This window comes from Notamacropus eugenii, chromosome 6, assembly GCF_028372415.1.
Source record: "Notamacropus eugenii isolate mMacEug1 chromosome 6, mMacEug1.pri_v2, whole genome shotgun sequence".
NCBI classification, from domain to species: Eukaryota; Metazoa; Chordata; class Mammalia; order Diprotodontia; family Macropodidae; genus Notamacropus; species Notamacropus eugenii.
Window position 1 is genome coordinate 176,543,756 of NC_092877.1, and position 22,465 is coordinate 176,566,220.

At 35.7% G+C, this 22,465-nt stretch overlaps 1 pseudogene; it reads right to left on the bottom strand.

The window, feature by feature from the left end:
* Positions 1 to 18,381: 18,381 nt before the first annotated feature.
* Positions 18,382 to 20,721, bottom strand: LOC140511035 (heat shock cognate 71 kDa protein-like; annotated as a pseudogene).
* Positions 20,722 to 22,465: the final 1,744 nt, after the last annotated feature.

Sequence of the window (22,465 nt, forward strand, 5' to 3'; positions counted from 1 at the left end):
AGAAGAGTGGAAAGATCAGGGGAGGCAGCAAAAAGAAGCAAAATATTGTCCAGGAGGGAAGGGATGAAAGGAAAGAGGAAAAAGGGAGGAAAAATAAGATGGAGAGAAATACAGAATTAGTAATCATAGCTGTGAATGTGAATAGGATGAACTTTTCCATATAATGGAAACAGATAGACGACTGGATCAAAAACCAACATCCTACAATATATTGTTTACAAGAAATTCACCTGAAGCAGAGAGACACACACAGAGTTAAGGTAAGGGGTTGGAGCAGAATCTATTATATTTTAGCTGAAGTAAAAAAAAACAAACAAACAAACGAAGGGTAGTAAACTTGATTTCAGACAAAGCAAAAACAAAAAGTGATCTAATTAAAAGAGATGAATTAGGAAATTATATTTTACTAAAAGGCACCATAGACAATGAATAAATATCAATACTAAACATACATGCACCAAATAGTATAGCCTAAATTATATATAGATAGATATGGATATGGATATATAGACATAGAGAGATATAAATAAATAAACATATGTATACATACATACGCATCTGTTTGTGTGTATATACACATATGTGTATATGTAGATTTATATGTATATATGTATTTATTTATTTTTATTTTTCAGCATTCACTTTTACAAGATTCTAAGCTCCAAATTTTTTTTTCATCTCTCCCACCCTTTCCCGTCCCCAAGATGCCAAGAAATCTGATGTAATTTATACATAGCATCCAAATTCTTAAAGGAGAAATTAAGTGAGTTAACAGTTTATGACCAAACAAGAGATAAAGAGATAGAGAGAATTATGAAATTTAAAACAGATAATTTTGATTAAATTAAATTAAAGTTTTTCCATAAATAAAATAAATGCGACCCAGATTAGAAGGAAAGCAGAACTCTGGGAAATAATTTTATAGCAAATGACTCTGATAAAAGCTTCATTTCTCAAACATATAGACAACTGAGTCAACTTTATAAAAATACAGCCGTTCCCCAATTGATGAATGGTCAAAGAATATGGCCAGGCAGTTTTCAGATAAAGAAATCAAAGCTATCTATAGGTATATGAAAAAGTGCTCTAAATCACTTTTGATTAGTGAAATATAAATTAAAGCAACTGTGAGGTACTACCTCACACCTATAAGACTGGCCAATATGACAAAAGTGAAATTATATATTTTGTAGAAAATATGGGAACATTGGCACATTAATGCACTGTTGGTGGAGTTGCAAATTTATTCAACCGTTCTAGGGAGAAATTTAGAACCTTACCCAAAGAGCAACAAATTGATCCAGCAATACCACTACTAAGTGTATCCTAAAGAGATCATAAAGCGGGAAAAAGACCTGCATGTGAAGAAATATTAATAGCATCCTTACTCATGGAGGCAAAATATTGAAAGCCAAGTGAATGCCCGTGAATTGGGGAACAGCTTAAAAAACTGTGGTTTATGAATGTAATGGAATAGTATTGTGTAATAATAAATAATCAACAGGCAGATTTCAGAAAAAAACTGAAAAGTTATACAAACTTCTGCAGAATGAAATAAGCAGACCCAGCCAAACAATGTCCCTAGTATCAGCAAAATTATGTGATGATCAACTATGAATGTTTCAGCTCTTTTCAGCAACACAATGTACAAAGGACTCAAAAAAAGAAAATGCTATTTATATCCAGATAAAGAACTGATGGTCTCTGAATTCAGATTGAAACATTCTTTTTTCACTTTATTCTTTTTCATTATTTTTTTCTTTTGACCTGTTTCTTTTTTTCACAATTGTGATTAATATGGAAATATATTTTATATGATAGCACAGGCGTAACCTATATCATATTGCCTATCATTTTGGGAAGATGGGAGGGGAGGGAAGGAGGAAGAATGATTTGGACCTCAAAATCTTGGAAAAATGAATGTTAAAAATTGTCTTGACATGTAATTGGGGAAAAATATAACAGTATTTTTAAAAAATAGGAAGAAAGGAATATTTGTGAGGAGAGGGATGATAAATTTAGGGGAAATGATCTCCATTAAATGTGGTATAAAAGTGAAAAAAAGTCTTATACAAATTTCAAAGATAGAGCAATTGAAACTTGTACCTGACTTTCACCTGACTCAAGGAGTGAAAAATACACATGTAGTTGTATACAGTAATAAATTTCAAGAACAGAGAAGTGAAGAAGAGTTGTATAAAATGATGCAAAGTGAAAATAACCAGGAGAAAAATTTATTCTTTGAATGACTTATGAACTATAATCAGTATAATAACCAATCATGACTCCTGAACACTAATGATGAAACATTAGATTAGAAACCCTGGAGGCATCTATGTGGTGGTTCAGGAATCAGGAAGATCTGAGTTCATATCTGACCTTAGACAATTGCAAATTGTGTGACTCTGGGAAGTCAATTACCCCTGTTTACCTTAATTTTCTGGAGCAGGAAATGGCAAAGCATTCCAGTGATTTTAGCAAGAAAATCTCATTGAAAATATTGATATAATATGGTCAATGGAGTCATGATTTTATAAAAATTTATTTATTTATTTTTAGTTTTCAACATTCACATCCACAAAATTTTGAACTCCAAATTTTCTCCCATGTTCGCCCACTCAAAAACCTCATGCATTCCAACTACTCCTTCCTCTAATCTATCTTTCCTTCTATCACACTCCTCCTTTCTCTCATCCCCTTTCCCTGTATTTTCTTGTAGGGCAAGATAGATTTCTATCCTCCACCATCTTATTTCCCAGTTGCATGTAAACATAAATTTTAACATTTACTTTTAAAACTTTGAGTTCCAGCATCCCTCCCTCCCTCCCCCCCCATCCCCACTTAGAAGGCAAGCAATCTGATATAGGTTATACATATGTATTCAAGCAAAATGCTTCCATAACAGTCATGATGTGAAAGACTAACTATATTTCCCCTCATTTATTCTATTTTTTTTGACCCTGTTACTCCTCAAAAGTATTTATTTCTAATTATCCCCTCTTCCCATTTGTCTTCTCTTCTATCATCCCCATCATCCCACACAGATACCCTTCCCCCCACTTTACTGTAGCGTAAATTAGGTTTTCATACCAAACTGAGTGTGCATGTTATTCCCTCCTTAAGCCTAATCTGATGAGTGTAAATTTCACTCTTTCCTTCTCACTTCTCCCCACTCTTCCACTTCATTGAAAAAGCTTTCTCTTGCCTCTTTAATGTGAGAGATAATTTATCCCATTCTATTTCTCACTTCCTCCTCCCAATATATTCTTATCTCATCCCTTAATTTTATTTTTTTAGATATCATCCCTTCATATTTAACTCAACATGTGCCCTTTGTCTATATGTGTATAATCCCTCCAACTACCATAATACTGAGAAAAGCCTCAAGAGTTACAAATATTATCTTTCTATGAAGGAATATAAACAGTTCAACTTTAATAAGTCCTCTTTCCTGTTTACCTTTTCATGCTTCTCTTGATTCTTGTGTTTGAAAGTCAAATTTTCTATTCAGCGCTGGTCTTTTCATTAAGAATTCTTGAAAGTCCTCTATTTCATTGAAAGACCATTGTCCCCCCCAGAAGTATTATATTCAGCTTTGATGAATAGGTGATTCTTGGTTTTAATCCAAGCTCCTTTGACCTCTGGAATATTATATTGCAAGCCATCTGATCTTTTAATGTAGAACTGCTAGATCTTGTGTTATCCTAATTGTGTTTCCATAATACTCAAACAGTTTCTTTCTGGATGCTTCCAATATTCTCTCCTTGACCAGGGAGTTTTGGAATTTGGCTAGGAGTTTTCCTTTGGAAGATATCCTTCAGGAGGTGACTGGGGGATGCTTTCAATATTTATTTTGCCCTCTGCTTCTAGAATATCAGGGTAGTTGTCCTTGATAGCTTCTTGAAAGATGATGTCTAGGCTCTTTTTTAAATCACGGTTTTCAAATAGTCCAACAAATTTTAAATTGTCTCTTCTGGGTCTATTCTCTAGGTCAGTTGCTTTTCCAATAAGATATTACACATTGTCTGCTATTTTTTCATTCTTTTGGTTTTCTTTCATAATTTCTTGATTTTTCATAAAGTCATTAGCTTCCACCTGCTCCATTCTAATCTTTAAGGAATTATTTTTTTCAGAGAACTTTTTTACCTACATTTCCATCTGGACAGCTCTGCTTTTTAGGGTGTTCTTCTCCACATTGACTTTTTGAATCTCTTTTGCCATTTGAGTTAGTCTATTTTTTTAAGGTGTTATTTTCTTCAGCACTTTTTGGGTCCCCATTAGCAAGCAGTTGACTTGTTATTCATGATTTTCTTGCCTCATTCTCATTTCTCTTCTCAGTTTTGCTCTCCTTTTCTTACTTGATGTTCAAAGTTCTTTTTGATCTCTTCCATGGCTTGAGACCAGTTCATGTTTTTCTTGCAGGCTGTGAATATAGAAGCTTTGATTTTGTTGTATTCTTCTGTTTGGATATTTTGGTCTTCCTTGTCACCAAAGTAAGATTCTAGAGTCTGATTCTTTTTCCCGTTTTTTCTCATTTCTCCAGCCATTTACTTGACTTTTGAGCTCTTTGTCAAGGTAGTTCTCTGCTTCCAGTGGTGGTAGGGGGTGTCCTATCAGTTGCTGTGTTCCCCACAATCTGTGGGCATAGAACTCCAGAGACAGTCACTGAAGCTTCCCCTTCTGCTGCTCCTGTGCCTGCCATAGGCTTCTCCACAACTTCCACCTCCCTGGGGCTGGGCCCAGACCACTCTACTTTCTCTTATAGGTGAGACAGGTTTTTCCCACTGATCTTCCAATTTGTTCTTGGAATTATTGGATTTTGAGTCTGGAAGCTGCCACAAGTGACAGAGATTCAATGCCTCTGAAGACTGCTCATGTCCCTCAAGTGCATGGGTAGCCCACATTGCGCTGAACTCCGTTCCCAGCTCAGGTGTGATAGATAATTTCTGTCAACCTTCCAGGTTATCTTGGCCTGGAGATTTGCTTCACTCAGTTGTTCTGTGGGTTCTGCAGCTCCAAAATTTGTTGAGTTACTTTTTCAAGTATTTGGCTGGAATTACGGGGAGAGTTCTAGCAAGACTCTGCTTCTACTCTGCCATTTTGGCTCTGCTCCTGATGTTGTCATGATTGAATAACAATAATGAACATGCTGCCTACCTCCAAATACATATATATATATATGTATGTATGTATACCTATTTACACATGTGTATTTCCTTCTAGATATGGTAAAAATAGATATTTGTTTTATCTGACTGCACATGTTTGTAACAAGGATTTTATTTTTTCCTTGTTTCTTTTTGGGAGAGGGGAGGTAGGAGGGAGAGAGATGGATTTTTCTTGATTGAAAAAAATTAAAAATAATTGGAGGTGAGAGTAAAAGAATATGTCAAAGGGTGTTTAGATTAATGGTAATGGAGGATAAGGGAGTGATGTTTGATAGGATAAGGGAAATATCTTCAGAGGGGAGGGTGAGGGAATAGGTCAAATGAGGGTATAGAACAGCATTTAAAGTTATGAGAACAGAAGGATAAGGGAGAGATCCTTAGAGAGGGGTAGGGTAAGTAATGGAAGGGCAAGGTAGAAGGCAAAAATAAAGCAGTGGAGTGAGGAGAGGCAGAAAATAAGAGATATGCACAAACATAGAAACAAAGATCAGTAGTAGAATTTGTTAGGGAAAGTATATGTCTCTACATGTAGTATATATGCATATGAGTATGCAAATATCTATATATTAACTTATTAGAATTTAATTGTAACATTCAGGGATCTCTGAGAAAGGGGGGAAAAGAACAAAGTAAAAAGTGCACAGCAAAAAACAAGAAGAAAACTTATAATGAAGCAAAGAAAAGATAGCTCTCAACACAAGTAATTTTTAATATGTAGGCTTTCTTGAAATTGAAACTTATTGTTAGATATTTTGAATCTTCTCTTATATTCTACTGTGCACATAACACACTTTTTCTTTTGTTAGTCTGCATTTCTTTCAAGATGTCATTTCATGTGTTTCTTTTTCTTTTCTTATTATGTATTTAAGTTTTAGTAATACAAAAGAAAAAATTAAAAACGATTTCAGCTAAGTTGATTCAAACTCACTATAACTCATGCAATGAGAAAGAAACCAGAAATCTGATCAATTCAGTGACCAATCTGGACTGACCCATGAAATGTCTCCCATTTTCTCTCCTCTTTAAGGTAAGAGTGTCATAGGATTATAAACTTAGAGATGAAGACCTATTGAAGTCACTTAGTACAACTGACTAATTTTATAGATGAGAAAAACAAGACTTTAACACGAAGTCATCTAAATAGTAAGTTGTGGATCTTGGATTTGAACTGAAGTTTTCCAATGTTAGATCCCGTGCTCTTTTCACAGCATCATTCTGTCTCTCAATGGACTAGATGTGATGCATTATTAAACTTGGGGAAAGAGTTGGATTGTTTTGATTTGCTATACTTTCTTATAAGGGAGAATTCTACAAATGAGGGGTGGGAGATATAATTTGGGACTTGACAATGAGATAATACTGCTTAAAAATTTAAATGAAAAAATACAAGAGAGACTTACTTTTGCTTATTTTATCACACTGTTTACATTTTTTTAATAATAAGTGTTTATCATGTTTATTTTTTCTTTTATTTCTCCTATCATTAAATAAATCATTCTTCATTTTCCATTTTATATTCCTTTCCCCTTCCCCCAGGAAATTTAATTCACAAGAAGAGTGATTGTTCTTAAAGTGAAAACATGGTTCCTGTCATTTGATTTACTTCATAATAGGTGGATTGCATTTAGATGAATTTGGAGAACATTTCCTGCTTTTGAAAAATCACTTAGATAAATATGTGCTATACATCTCTCCCCTCTATCTAAACTAAGCAGAGGTTTTCAATAACTTATACTTCTCTTCACTAAATTCAAGATATTTCTGCCCTAAGGTATTCATTCCATGCCATCTTTCTACTGAAATGAAAAAGAAAAAAAATGCTTCATAAGTTTAAATTTGGATGTAAATGAAAATTCATCTCTGATGTGGATCATTTCCTAATCTCTCTCAGGTCACTTACTGTGTTTTGTGTTTGTAAGTTAATTAGACATAGTTTCCTTGTAATGTTTTAGCAAATTGATTAGGTTATTCTTTTATGCAAATGGTGCCTAACTACTGTTTGAATGCCAATTACCACCACTGAGACTGAGTATTTTATCATCCTAGTGTTATATCATCTTGAAAAGTATACTAGATCTTTTTAATGTTTATTTATTTATTTTTAGTTTTCAACATTCATTTCCACAAAATCTGAGTTCCAAATTTTCTCCCCATTTCTCATGTCCCCCACCCAAAAAATGCCTGCATTTTATTTACCCCTTCCTCCAATGTGTCCTCCCTTCTATCACGCCCCTCCCTTCCCTTAATCCCATCTTTTCTCTCTTTTTTTGTAGGGCAAGATGGATTTCTATACCCCATTAACTGTATTGCATGCAGAAACAATTCTCAATGTTCTTTCTTAAAATTTTGAGTTCCCAATTCTACCCCTTCCTCCCTCTCCACCCATCACCACTGAGAAGGCAAGCAATTCAATATAGGCTATATATGTGCAGTTTTCCAAAAGACTTCCATAATCGTCATGTTGCGTAAGACTAAGTAAATTTCCCTTCATCCTATCCTGCCCCCTATTTATTCCATTCTCTCCTTTGACCTTGTCTCTCTCCTGAAATGTTTACTTCTAAATACTCCCTCCTCCCATTTGCCCTCCCTTCTATCATCACCCCCACCCCACTTATTCCCTTCTCCTCGACTTTCCTGTAGTGTAAGATAGATTTTCATACCAAATTGAATATGCTTGTTGTTCCCTCCTTAAGCCAAATGTCATGAGAGTAAGCTTCATTTTTCTCTCTTACCTCCCCCCTTTTCTCCTCCATTAAAAAAGCTTTGTCTTACCTCTTTTATGTGAGATAATTTGTCCCATTCCATTTTCCCTTTCTCCTCTCAATATATTCCTCTCTCACTGCTTAATTTCAATTTTTTAGATATCATCCCTTCCTATTCAACTCACCCTGTACCCTCTGTCTCTCTGTACCTCTCTCTGTGTCTCTCTCTATCTCTGTCTCTGTCTTTGTCTCTCTGTGTCTCTCTATGTATATATGTACATATATGTATAATATTCGTATATATATATATGTATATATATGTATATATATATATATATATATATATATACATATATATCGAGAGAGAGAGAGAGACAGAGAGGCAGAGAGAGAGAGAGAGAGGTCTTTGTGTGTTTGTGTGCATTTATAATCCCTCCAACTATCCAAATACTGAGAAAAGTTTCAAGAGTTATAAATATTATGTTTTGATGTAGGAATGTAAACAGTTCAACTTTAGTAAGTCCCTTATGATTTTTCTTTCCTGTTTACCTTTTCATGATTTTCTTGATTCCTGAGTTTGAAAATCACATTTTCTATTCAGCTCTGATCTTTTCATCAAGAATGCTTGAAAGTCCTCTATTTCATTGAATGATCATTTTTTCCCCTGAAGTATTATACTCAGTTTTTCTGGGTGGGTGATTCTTGCTTTTCATCCCAGTTCCTTTGACTTTTGGAATATCATATTCCAACCCTTCAATCCATTAATGTAGAAGCTGCTATATCTTGTGTTGTTCTTATTGTATTTCCACAGTACTCAAATTGCTTCTTTCTAGCTGATTGCAACATTTTCTTCTTGACTGGGAAGTCTGGAATTTGACTACAATATTCTTAGGAGTTTCTCTTTTCAGATCTCTTTCAGGAAGTGATCAGTGGATTCTTTCAATATTTATTTTACCCTCTGGCTCTAGAACACCAGGGCAGTTTTCCTCTATAATTTCATGAAAGATGATGCCTCAGCTCTTTTTTTGGTCATTTCTTTCAGATAGTCCCATAACTTTAAAATTGTCTCTCCTGGATGTATTTTCCGGGTCTTTTGTTTTTCCAATGAGATATTTCACATTATCTTCTATTTTTTTCATTCCTTTGGTTTTGTTTTCTAATTTCTTAATTTCTCAGGAAGTCATTAGCTTTCATCTGCTCCATTCTAATTTCTAAAGACCTATTTTCTTCAGCCAACTTTTGAAACTCCTTTTTTATTTGGTTGATTCTGTTCTTTAAAGCATTCTTCTTCTCATTGGTTTTTTGGATCTCTTTTGCCCATTCAGTTAGCCTATTTCTAAAGGTGTTATTTTCTTCAGCAATCTTTTATCTCTCCTTTAGCAAGCTGTCAATTCACTTTTCATGATTTTCTTGCATTGCTCTCATTTCTCTTCCCAATTTTTCCTCCATCTCTCTTACTTGATTTTCAAAATCCTCTTTGAGCTCTTCAATGGCCTGAGACCATTGCATACTTATTTTGGAGGTTTTGGATGCAGAAGCCTTGACTTTAAATCTTCCTCTGATGGTGCGCATTGCTCTTCCTCATCCAAAAGGTTGGAAGATAATATCTGTTCACCAAGGAAGTAATCTTCTACAATCTTATTTTTTCCCATTTTTTGGCCATCTTCCCATACATTTACTTGACTTTTGAGTCCTTTGTTAAGAGCAGGGTGTACTCTGGGTACCTGTAAGTTCTCAATTCCTCCAAGGAGTTTACTCCTCTCCTGGCCTGCCATCTGGTCTGGTAGCAACTGCAAGCTTTTCTGCCCAGGATCTGTAAGTAGAATTCCCTCTCCAGAGCCTCCACAAGCTCCACAATGCCAGCCAGTGCTCCTCCTCATCCCAGGCCACTACTCAGGGCAGAGACGCAGATCAGCTACTCAATTCACCCAAGGTCTTTAAGCCGACAGCAACAAAAATGAACACTGCTGCTACAGTGACTGCTGCTTAGCTGTGTCAGACCATGTTCCCTTCTTAGCCAGGTGAAAGAACTTTGTAACTGACCTTTGAAGCTGTCTCTGTTGTTTGTGGGTTGAGAAATCTGGGAACTGCAGCTGCTGCCAGGAATTCTACCCCCTGAAGCCTGCTCTGGTCCTGTCCATGCTGTTCCATGCAGCCAAGGCTGAGCTGTATTCTCCTCCACATCCTATGCAATAGACCTTTCTTGTTGGCCTTCTAGGCTGCCTTGGACTGGAAATCTCTTTCACGCTGTCGTTTTGTGGCTTCTGTTGCTCTAGAATTTGCTTAGAGTCATTATTTTTACCGACGTTTTATGTGTCTTGGGGGGCAGCTTCTACAGGTCTGTCCTTTTACTCCACCCTCTTAGCTCTGTCCTTGGAGTACATTTTAAAACCAAATAAGAGAAATTGCTTAAAGAGATGTTCTATAATCTATAAACCTAAGAAATTGATATATAGTTCCAATGTGCTTGTTTCTTTATGACTAAGAACATAGGGTATAGTTTCATGTAATGAATATCATCTAGTCTTTACCCATCTGCTTTTGAATGACATCTGTTACAAAATCTCATGGTGTCCAGGGAAGAATTTTTCTTTTGGGAAAGTACAGGGATGTTGAGGAGTAAAAAGTATCCTTCCATAAAACGTAACAGAAGGCTCAAATAACAGGCAGAACCTAAGGCATCACAAAAACAATAATAATAATGGCTAACGTTTATATAGTGCTTACAATGTGCTAAGCACTGTGTAAGCACTTTGAAATTACATTTGATCATCCCGACAACCCTGGAAGATAAATGCTATCATTATCCTCATTTTATAGATGAGGAAACTGAGGCAAACAGGTTAAGTGACTTGCCTAGGGTCACACAACCTATTAAGTATCTGAGACCAGATATGAACTCAGGTCCTCCATATTTTCTTCCTGTCTATTGCATCAACTAGCTGCCCTACTAGCCCAACTGGCATAAGTCATGCTCTAAGGATTGTGTTCTGATTGGCCAGTTCCTTCTTTACTCAGAAAAGAGAAAATTCCTAAATGGTATTGAGGACTCATTCATTCATAGTATAAACAATTAGAAAATGCTTACTAAGCTTACTAAGGCCTCAGAGACCTAAAGACAAAAATAAAACAGTCCTTGCTCACAAGGAGCTTATATGCTCATACTGTCCTCTGTAGCCACCTTTCCCATATTTTTACTTACTTCCAAGAAAGAATCTCATGAACATGTTTATATCAAAGTATCATATGTCTTAGTGTGTTACCTTTTCAAAAGTATCTTACTTTTATTTTCCAGAGTTCAAAGCATTAAAGTTTAATTCAAAATAATGCATTATAGAATTTCAAGTTGATTGGTTGCTGCCCTTTGTACTTGAAGAGGATCAAAATGACTTCACTATGTCAGGGTAAATGTATAGTGGGTCCAACTGTGCCCGATCTGACCAATATGAATTCAGAAGACACTGCCATAATTTGGGCATAAATAATTCACATGAACATTTGGAATGGAGATATCTCTAAATTTTCACACCTGAGGCTGCCTTTGAGTTACTGCCATTCTGTTTAGCTCATAGACCATAGAGCCTTCTTTGACATGGGTATGTAACACTGGGTGGTCTTGTGCCAGTTTTTCTCATCTCAAAATCAATTCCAAAGTTCTTCAGAGTGACCTTGAGAGTGTCCTTATATTGTTTTTACTACTTTGGTGAGAGCACTTGACTTGTGTGAGTTTTGCATAAAAAGTCTTTTAGGCAAACATTCATTTTGCATTGGAACAATGTGGTTAGACAATTGAAATTGCATTCTCTGGAGGAGAGTTTGAATACTTAACTATTCAGCTTGAGAAAGGACCTTAGTGCCCAGTACCTTATTGTGCAGGTGATCTTCCAAATTTTCCTAAGAAAATTCAAATGGAATTCCTTCAGTTTCCTGGCATGGTGCTGGTTGACTGTTTTACCTACAAGAGGTTTTACATACAACAATGAGGTCAGCACAATGGCTCTATAGACATTCAGTTTGACAGGCATCTTTATAAGTCTTCTCTTTCACACTTTCCTTTGGAGCCACCCAAACACTGAACTGGCTCTGGCAATGCATACAATAAGCTCATCATCTGTGTGTGCATCCCTGGAAAGTACACTGCCAAGGTAAATGAACTTATCCACAGCATTTAAAATTCCTCCACTAATGGTTCCATGTATGAATGCTGTGATGCTGACTGGTGGAGAAATTCTATTTTCTTGGTGTTAATGGCGAGGCTCAAATTAGCACAAACAGCAGAAAATCTATCCATGTGGTTGCATCTCAGCCTCAGAGGCTACATTGAGTAAACAATCTATCTCCAAGACAATATACACAGCACCAACAGTGACTATGAATATGCTGCCTTATTTCTGAATTACAAGTATAATAGACTCTCCAAATAGAAGAAGGCAGAAGAAAATAATTTATTCAGACCCCAGAAAGCCAAATCCCAACTTCAAAAAGCTACATCAATCAAGAAGTCAATACACATAGTACTGAAGGCGATAATGCCATTCCAAAGCCTTCCCTCTTCTGCTGGGGCTTTCTCACAAGCAAACACTCACAATCCTAGCTGTGTCCTCTCTCCTCCACCCTTCCTGTTCCACCAGTTCAAGTAAGCTCCTCCAAACATATGTGACTTAGGCCCTCTCCTTTTCTGCTCTACTGTTACATATATTGGTTCAGCATTCCCTCCAAGTTAGAGGCACACTGTTTATGCAAAAAAAAAATCACTCTAATCTGTTGACATTAAATTTTCTGGTAGTCATTTTGCCTCAGAGTCCTACATTTTTTGAATGGGAATATTTAGCTTTCAGAGGATAAGTTTATGATCAGTCCAACACTGTGCCACACATCACCTTTGTCACTCTCACATCTTGTCTCCATATAGTGACATAGTCTATTAAATGCTTATGTTGCTGCAGGGTGCATCCATGAAGCGGTGTTGTGTTTAGGTAAATTGAAGATATTGTTGATGTAGAGAAGGTCATCAGATGCACGTCTTCCTTAATTACTGACTATTTATATTGCTGTTTGTCACTCCATTCTTCCCAAGACTCCCTGATGTATCTAATAGTCGGTGCCTGCTCTGACTTTAAAGTTATTCAAAATTCCCAGCTTTTCTTCTTTTTGGCACGTTGATGGTGAAGGTCTACAGGTCTTCATTTTTTTTTCTTTCACCTTATCAGTATTCAGCATGGTTGGAGCATATACACTAAAGATGATGTCATGGTGCATTGTCATGAGACAGTTGTTTATGTCTTTTGGTAGATGTACAAGCTTGTTGAAGAGGTTAGATTTAATTGAGAAATGTAAATGAACTCCACCGTACTTGCCATTAGTGAGACCACTATACAAAATGGTGTGTGCAAGTCTGACTTTGGCAAGCTGGTCTTGATTTGCCAGCCTTGTTTTACATAGGGCTATTATTTAGATGCAATACCTGCTGAGTTCTCTTTCAAAAAAAAAAAAAAACCTGTTAGTCTTTCAGCTCTACTGAATTTTTTATTGTCCATAAGTGTTCACACATTCCATGTACCAAAGATGAATGGAAACATCTTTGCAAAAGTTTTGTACATTTTTTTTCATGTTTTGTCCACAGGGTAGTATGCCTTCCTGTCATAGTAATGCAGTCAGGGTTAGGCTAGGTAATACAGACATATTTTAGGGTACCTGTTGGAGACCCTTCGTCATGCTAGGAGATAAGCAGTATGGTTATTAAAAATGTTGCTCAGACACGTTTGTGGCTGCCAAATCCCATTGGTGCTTCAGTCCAGTGAGAAGATGATCCTATGGCCTAGGTGCAGGATTGTGACTACAGCTCCCAGTGAGGATGTATGTTCTATTTCATCACTTGCCTGTCACCATACAACTTCCAGGTAAATTTAAAAATGGTAAAATTGTATGTGTGATATTTTTTGACATACATAAAATGGATTTAAGTGATGCAGAGTTCCATGAAGTCATCAGCTTCATTCTCTCTTCCAGATTCATCAAAGTCCAGTGGCAAGACAAAAGCCAAGGTGACTAAGAATGGGTACAGATACAGTATATAGCTTTAACATCTTCACTGTCTGACCAAACTCTAAGTGCTACACAAGGCTTGCTTCAGTCACCTTCATGGCCATTTGAACAAATTGTTTTTATCCATTCTTTCTACTGGGGGGATTCTTCACATGCCTGAATAAAGTTCCCTGACTTCTCTGGTTTAGTCAATCTGCCAAAATGTTTTACCAGGACATAGCCACTATGCATATTACAACTTCTTAGAGTCACAGGTAAGAGTTATGTAGCAGGTGGACATTGAAGTTTGAAAGTATCCCTGAAAAAAGGCTTGGCAGCCCTCACACCAGAGTTACTAGTCTTCTCTGAACACCCCATACACCCCAAGGAACTTAAAGTATAGGCATGCCAGATACAAAGCCATTCTAGCCAGTATCATTTCACAATTACATCATTAATACAGAATAATCCAAATACAGGTCACTAAACACTGATGTATTATTTATCTTATTGCCTAATTAAAATATTTATGATGATGCTCTTTTGGAATAACTTATTCTTGTGACTTTTGTTTTGCCAATTCAGATTGTTCTACAACCAGCTAATAGAACATTGGCAATGTTTTCTTATAGTAGCAAAAAGATGAAACTACTTTGTTCAGGAAGGTCTTTGAAGTAATTTTGAAATCCTATTACCTCAGTTATTTTTTGCCCATGAGGTCTTTTAAAAAGAAGAATGAAAGCTATGTATTATCATTATCCTAAATCTCCCAGATTAGAAACTATGTAGTCATCCTTATGCTCCCTAAACACAAACTTTTACTGTCTTGTTCATTCTTCCTTTGATTTATCTCTAGGAATTTATATTTAGCCATTATTCTCACTTGGTAATTTCAGGCTTGATGTGCTGCAACAACTTCTCTCTTCTTTGTCCAGGTAGCCCCTCTTTTTGTTAATGTATCCTGCATACTGCTGCCAGATTAATAACTTTTATATTGCTCTTATAATATCAGTTTAAAATCTCTTCTTATACCTTACTTCCTGAAATTACTCTTTGATTCACTAACACTGGTCTACTGTGTTCCATGAACAAGACATTCCATCTTTCCATTACAAAGATTTTCTCTGACTGTCCCCCCTACCAGAAGCTCTCCTCTTCTGCTCTGACTACTTATTTCCCTGATTTCCCTTTAGTCATAACTAAAAATCTACTTACCATAGGAACCTTTCCCTAATTCTGCTTAATTCCTTCTCACTGCTAGTATTTCCTCTTTATCCCATGCATAGCTTGTGTTTTTAAAATATTTGGTTTCCTGCTGTCTCCTTTATAAGACTGAAAGGTGCTTGAGGGCAGAATTTTGCCTCTTATTGTATCCCCAAAGCTTAGCACAGTACTTGGCACAAGGATGGTGCTTAATAAATGTTATTAATTGCTTAAAAATTTAATTTGATTTAATAATAATAGTAGTAGGTAACATTTTGTATAGTGCTTACAATGCACCAGGTACCATGTCAAGTACTTTAAAATAATTATTCCATTTGATCAATACAACAGTTCGGAGAGGTAGGTGGTATTATTATCCCCATTTTACAGACAAGAAAATTGAGGCAAATAGAGGTTAAGTAACTTAACTAGCAAGTGTCTGAAACAAGATTTTAACTTGGGTCTTCCTGACTCCAGGTCCAGGATTCCATCCACTGAACTACCTAGCTGCCCCGATTGTGATAATTACTGTTATAAAAACTGGTTATATTGTACTCATAATTTTTTTTTTAGCACAGCTCTAGAATTGTTTATTTTCCAGTGCAAGAGAGGATTGGTTAATGGTGAATCTAGTCCTCAGAGCATGCACTATATTCAGTGCTTGCTGCCAACCCATGTGAGGTTTGGTGACTAACTGAAAGTGTGTGATGATGTGCAATGAAGCATCCTTGTCCCTGACTTGGAGGATGTCAATGAATTATGTGCCTGGTTATCTTCTTAAGAAAACCCTTTAAATTGGCTATTGAGCTGGAATTCTAAGTGTACACAAAAAGTTGTGAATGGAGAAAATTGACTTCTTTCTTTTCCTCAGTGATAAGCAAGGAAGAACCTCTAAACTTCCATGAGAGAGGAGGCCACTGCAGTAGCTGTAATTGTTCCCAACCCGGCTGACACCAGGCTTTGAAAACATAGGTCCTCTGTTTCTTTGTTTCTTTACACTTTTTCTCTCCTATTTTTAGGGAAATTAGTATCAATGTTGGGCCAACCAATATAAAAGCTTATGAATTTCAAAAGGCTGAAGTGGTGACAGAGGATTATCAAGGTTACCATGTCTGAATAGGATATATAGCCAAGGTACCACAAGGGGTCAACCAGAATAACAGTGAATTTACCTAGTAAACTTACCCCTTTTAAAAGCGAGTGACTCATCCAAAAGTTGTGACACACCAAGAAGTGAATTTGGTGAAGTCAATATTAAGTAGAAACTACTTTAAATTTGAGCCGACTATCCCTAGGTACTAAAGTACTAGAGGGAAAAGAGCAGATATGACCCAAGGGAGATATATTTATGTTTTTGTTGCTAATAAATCTTAATAAATATGTGTGTGTAAAAATTAATTGACATTAACTGCTTATTGATGATTTTAAGGGATTTCAGTGAATTGAATTGTATTGGGGCACTAATCATTGGTGATAATGTTGGAAGGAATACACTGGATGTAGACTTGAATGATAATATTACAAAATTCCTATATTCCTTCAGGGGGCGCCCCTAGAACTTTGATAGGGAAATGTATTCCACCACTCTCTAGAGACCATGCCTGTTACTACACATATATCTTTTTCTATGCCTTGAGTCATTAAAGAGGTGGCTAACATGCTTTGTTATGACCTCTGGAGATATGATTGGCTCTTAATGTGATCGTATTTCCTAAATTTTTCAGTTATTTTTCTTTGCAATGCTGTTCTCCTTATGTCAACCCTTCTCTTATTTTTGTTCATCAGTTTGAATCAATTATGCTTTTGAGATTTCTCTGAAATTATCTTTTTTTGCTCTTTTTCTCACAGTATAATAACATTCCATCATGTCCTTATCCCACAATTTCTTCAATCACCAAATTGATGGGCAATCCCCTAGCTTCCACTACTTTACTTTTCTTTTCTTGTTTCCTTTTAATCAACTCCATCAGAATCTGGATGTCTGCTTTACATATGGCTATTCCTTCCCTGGCATTATTTTCCCTCGTTATCCTTCATTTCCTTTTCCCTACTCTTCCCTCATTGAATTTAATGAATTTCAGAGCCTGATTTTGCATGTGTTTTAAGGTCTCCTTTCATTTTTTTTTTTAAGATTCTGAATTTAAGAAATAAAACAAGTATTTCCATAACAAAATAGAATAGAAAAAATGATTACATATGTAACTGAAAATTTGTTTTGTACAACTTGTTATTCTTTTTAAAAAATGTATATTAAAGTTATCATGTTTCTTTTTTCACCTTTTTGTCCAACCGCCCCCCCATAGGTGACTGCTGTTAGATACAAGTATGAACACATACACACACACACACACACACACACACACGTACAGACACACAGGGTTTTGTTTTTGATATATAGGAATGCTAATGGTTTTGTGAATTTGTTTTATATCCTTCCATTTTGCTAAACTTATCTATCGTTTCAACTAATATTTTAATTTTCTTTTGGATTTTCCAAGTATATCATCATATAATCTGTAAAAACAGCTTTCTACCTTATTTCCTATTCTGATTACTTGTATTTCTTTTTCTTTTCTTGTTGCTCTTGCTAAGACTGTCCATTACAATATTGAATAATATTGGTGACAGTGGTGGCAATATTGTTTCACACCACATCACATTGGGAAGGCTTCTAGATTATTGTCATTACAAATAATGCTTTATGATGATTTTAAGTAAATATGTTTTATCAATTTAAAAAAAAACATTTATACCTATTCTTTCAAGCATCTGTAATAGAAATGAGTGTTAAACTTTATCAAAAGCTTTTTTTCTGCCATCTATGGATATAATCAATAAGATTTTAATTTTATTATTGATATAATCAATTGTGTTAATAGCTTGCTTTTTATTAAAACATGTCTATATGACTACTATAAGTTCTACTTGATCATAAAAAATAATCTTTATCATATAGTGTTCTAACTTTTTAACTCGTATTTTATTTAGCATTTTTGCATCTACATTCGTTATTGAAAATCCTCTATAATTTTCTTTCTGTTTCCACTCCTCCTGGTTTAGGTATCAATATCACATTTGTTTCATAAAATAAGTTTGGTAGGATCCCTTCTTTGCCTATTATTAAAAATAATTTATTTAATATTAGAATTTTTCATCTTTAAATGTTTAATAGAATTCACTTCTAAATCAATCTATCCCTGGGGCTTTTTATCTTAGGAAACTTATTTATGTCCTATTCAATTCCTTTTTCTAAAAGAGATTTTTAGATATTCTATTTCCTCTTTTGCTAATCCAGGTGGCTTATACTTTTGTAAATATAATTTCATTTCTCTTAAATTAATAAATTTATTGGCATATAATTGGGCAAAATAATTATAATCACTTAGATTTCATCTTTTTCAGTGGTATACTCACTCTTTTTATTCTTAATACTGGTGATATTTTCCCTCTTCTTTTTAGACTATATTAACCAATTCTTTTTTTTATGGTGCCAATTGTAATTAGTTTTTATTCTCCAGGACAAGAATTGCATTTCCACTTGTTTACAGTACGGATAAAATGCAATGCTGTTCACTTCTCTCCCTCTGCACACATTCAAGTATTCAGAATGCCCAGATTTGCACAGTAGCTTAAATGTTACCTTTAAACTGCTACTGCCTTGGCTATAGATTTTGAGTCCTTCAATTTTTGGAAAGCTGGGTGGAATGATCTTTCTTTGTTGTTTAGTCCACCTCTTCAATAGTGGGTCCAGAAGAAGCACCTCCAGATGGGGCTGCTCCACCCCCTGGGAATCCACCAGGCATGCCTCCTGGCATGCCCTCTGTAGTCTGGTACAGGTTGTTAATGATGGGGATGCAGACCTTCTCCAACTCTTTCTCCTGATGCTCAAATTCTTCCTTCTCAGTAGTCTGGTTCTTATCCAGCCAGTTGATTATTTCATCACATTTGTCAGGGATCTTCTGTTTGTCTTCTTCACCAATTTTGCCTTGCAGTTTTTCATCCTCCACTGTAGCCTTCATGTTGAAAGCATAACATTCAAGAGAATTCTTGGAAGACACCTTGTCTCTCTGCTTCTCATCCTCAGCCTCCTGGACCATACACTCAACATCTTCCTTGCTCAGACGTCCTTTGTCATTTGTGATGGTGATGTTGTTCTCCTTCCTGTGCTCTTGTCCACAGCAGAAACGCTAAGAATACCATTTGCATCAATGTCAAATGTTACTTCAATCTGAGGAACACCTCTGGGTGCAAAGGTGATTCCTGTGAGCACAAATTTGCCAAGCAGGTTGTTATCCTTTGTCATTGCCCTCTCACCTTTATAAACCTGAATAAGCACACCAGGTTGGTTGTCCAAATAGGTGGTAAATGTGTATGTCTGCTTAGTGGGGATGGTGGTATTACGTTTGATCAGAACAGTCATAACTCCACCAGCAGTTTCAATTCCAAGAGAAAGAGGAGTGATATCCAATAGCAACAAGTCCTGCACATTCTCAGATTTATCTCCAGACAAAATGGCAGCCTGGACAGCTGCACCATAAGCAACTGCCTCATCAGGACTGATACTCTTGTTGAGCTCCTTGCTGTTGAAGAAGTCTTGCAGAAACTTCTGGATTTTGGGAATTTGAGTGGAACCACCCACCAGGATGATGGCATGAATCTGTTATTTATCTAGCTTGGCATCTCTTAAGGTCTTTCCCACAGGGTCCAGTGTGCCACAGAAGAGATCAGCATTCAGCTCCTCGAAACGGGCTCAGGTGATTGATGTATAGAAGTTGATACCTTCATAAAGGGAGTCAATCTCAATACTGGCCTGGGTACTAGAAGAGAGGGTGCATTTTGCACGTTCACAGGCAGTGTGAAGATGATGAACAGCCCTCTTGTTCTCACTGATGTCCTTCTTGTGCTTTCGCTTGAGCTCAGCAATGAAATGGTTGACCATTAGGTTGTCAAAGTCCTCCCCACCCAAGTGAGTGCCTCCAGCTGTGGACTTCATCTCAAAGATGCCATCTTCAATGAACAATGAAGACATCAAAAGTACCACCTCCAAGATCAAAGATCAACACATTTCTCTCAACACCAACCCTTTTGTCCAAGTCATAAGCAATAGCTGCAGCAGCTGGCTCATTGATGATTCGGAACACATTGAGACCAGCAATGGTTTCAACATCTTTAGTGGCCTGGTGTTGGGAATCTTTGAAATAGGCTGGTACTGTGATGATGACATTTGTGACAGTCTTTCCAAGGTAAGCTTCAGCAATTTCTTTCATCTTGGTCAAGACCATAGAAGATGCTTCTTCTGGATAGAAACTTTTGGTCTCTGCTTTATACTCCACTTGGACCTTAGGCTTGCCTGTGTCATTCACCACCATAAAAGGCCAGTGTTTCATGTATGACTGTACAACTGCATCATCAAATCTGCGACCAATCAGACATTTGGCATCAAAATCTGTGTTGATGAGGTTCATTGCAACTTGATTTTTTGCAGATTAAACATTCTGTGTCAGTGAAAGTGACATAGCTAAGGGTGGTCCTGTTTCCTTGGTCATTAGCAATGATCTCCACTTTCCCATGTTAGAAGACTCCCACACAAAAGTAAGTGGTGCCAAGATCAATGCCAACTGCAGGTCCCTTCGACCTGGTTGCTGGGGAGTTGGGGGTCATCTAACCACTGTGGAGAAAGAAAGGCTGCTTCTGGCTGAATAGACCTTATTAACCAATTCTTAATCTATTTTATTGTTGTTGTTTTATAAAATCAACTTCTATTTTTATTAACTAATTCAGTGGTTTTGTTACACTCAATTTTATTAATCTCATCTTTAATTTTAATTTAATATTCAATTGGGGATTTTAATTTGTTCTTTTTCTAGTTTTTAAGTTACACAACCAATTTATTGATTTGACTTTTCTCTATTTTATTGATGTAAGCATTTAGAGATATAAATTTTCTTCTTGCTCCTGTTCTTGATGTATCCCATAATTTTTAATGCTGTCATGTTATTGTCATTCATTTGAATGAAATAATTTATTAGTTCTATAATTTGTTCTTTAACCCACTCCTTTAAGATTAGGTTCTTTATTCTCCAATTAATTTTCAATTTATGTTTCTGTGGTCCCTTATTAAATATAATTTTATTGGATTGTGATCTGAAAAAGATGCTTTTGGTATTTCTGCTTTCTAGTTTTAACTATAAAAAATTTTTGCCCATATATATAGTCAATCTTTCTAAAGGTACCATGAACTACTGAGCCACCATTCATTTTAATAAGGTTAAGGTTCTTGTGACACTCACTCCATTCATTCATTACTTTATACATATATATATGTACATATATATATATATATATTCTTCTTACATGTAATAGTAATGAAAAAAAGCAATTTGTCTTACTCTTCCTTCTTAATACATGTATTTTTCCTTATTAAGTTTTCTCATTCTTTCCTCAAACTCCTCACAGTAGAACCAACATACCTCCAGATTTTTGGTTGTCATATAATTTCTTCAATACCCTTTGAAGACATTAAAGATAGGAAGAGAAATATATCTCTTTCCTCTATTCTATTGTTGACATTACATCATTATACAGCCCCTTCTGATTGGTCTAATAAATTCACATCGTAGGCTTCTCTTGAATCATGTTTATATTTCAAAATTTCTCCTTAGCTATGACATTCTCTTTTCTGGAATGTTTAAAGCCTTCTATCCCATTAAAGGTCTCCCACATCCTTCATTGTGGGACTACACTCAATTTTTTTTCTGAATTATTTATTTTTAGTTTTAAAGCTCTCTCTCTCTCTCTCTCTCTCTCTCTCTCTCTCTCTCTCTCTCTCTCTCTCTCTCTCTCTCTCACTTTATTGGTATGTGTATTTCTCTTGGAATATTTATGCCTTTAACTTTTATTTATAATACTCTTTAAATCCTTCATGCTTGAATTCCTTTGCCTATGATTGAAGTATGTTTTTCCTTCATTTGAAATTTTGCTATGACATTTCAGGGATTTTTTTTGGAAGGAGGAATTCCTTTAAGAGAAAAAAACCCTTAGATTCATTCTATCTTTATTTTGTCCTCTGTTCTACTAGATGTGGAAATTTTCATTTATAATTTCTTGAAGTTTCGTTCCCAGATTTTTTTAATAATTTTTGTTATTCCAATAATTATTAAATTGTCTCTTACTTGTTTTCGAGGTCAATTGTTTTAAATAGCAGATAGATACATTATATTTTCTTCTGTTTTTTTTTTAAATTTGATCTAGTTGTAATATTACTTGTCATCTCATGACATCCTTGATTTCTCTTCGTACCATTGTAATTGTTAGGGAGTCTTTGAGTTGAAATCTCTTACTCATCTCTGGTTGCTTTGGGAAGCTTTT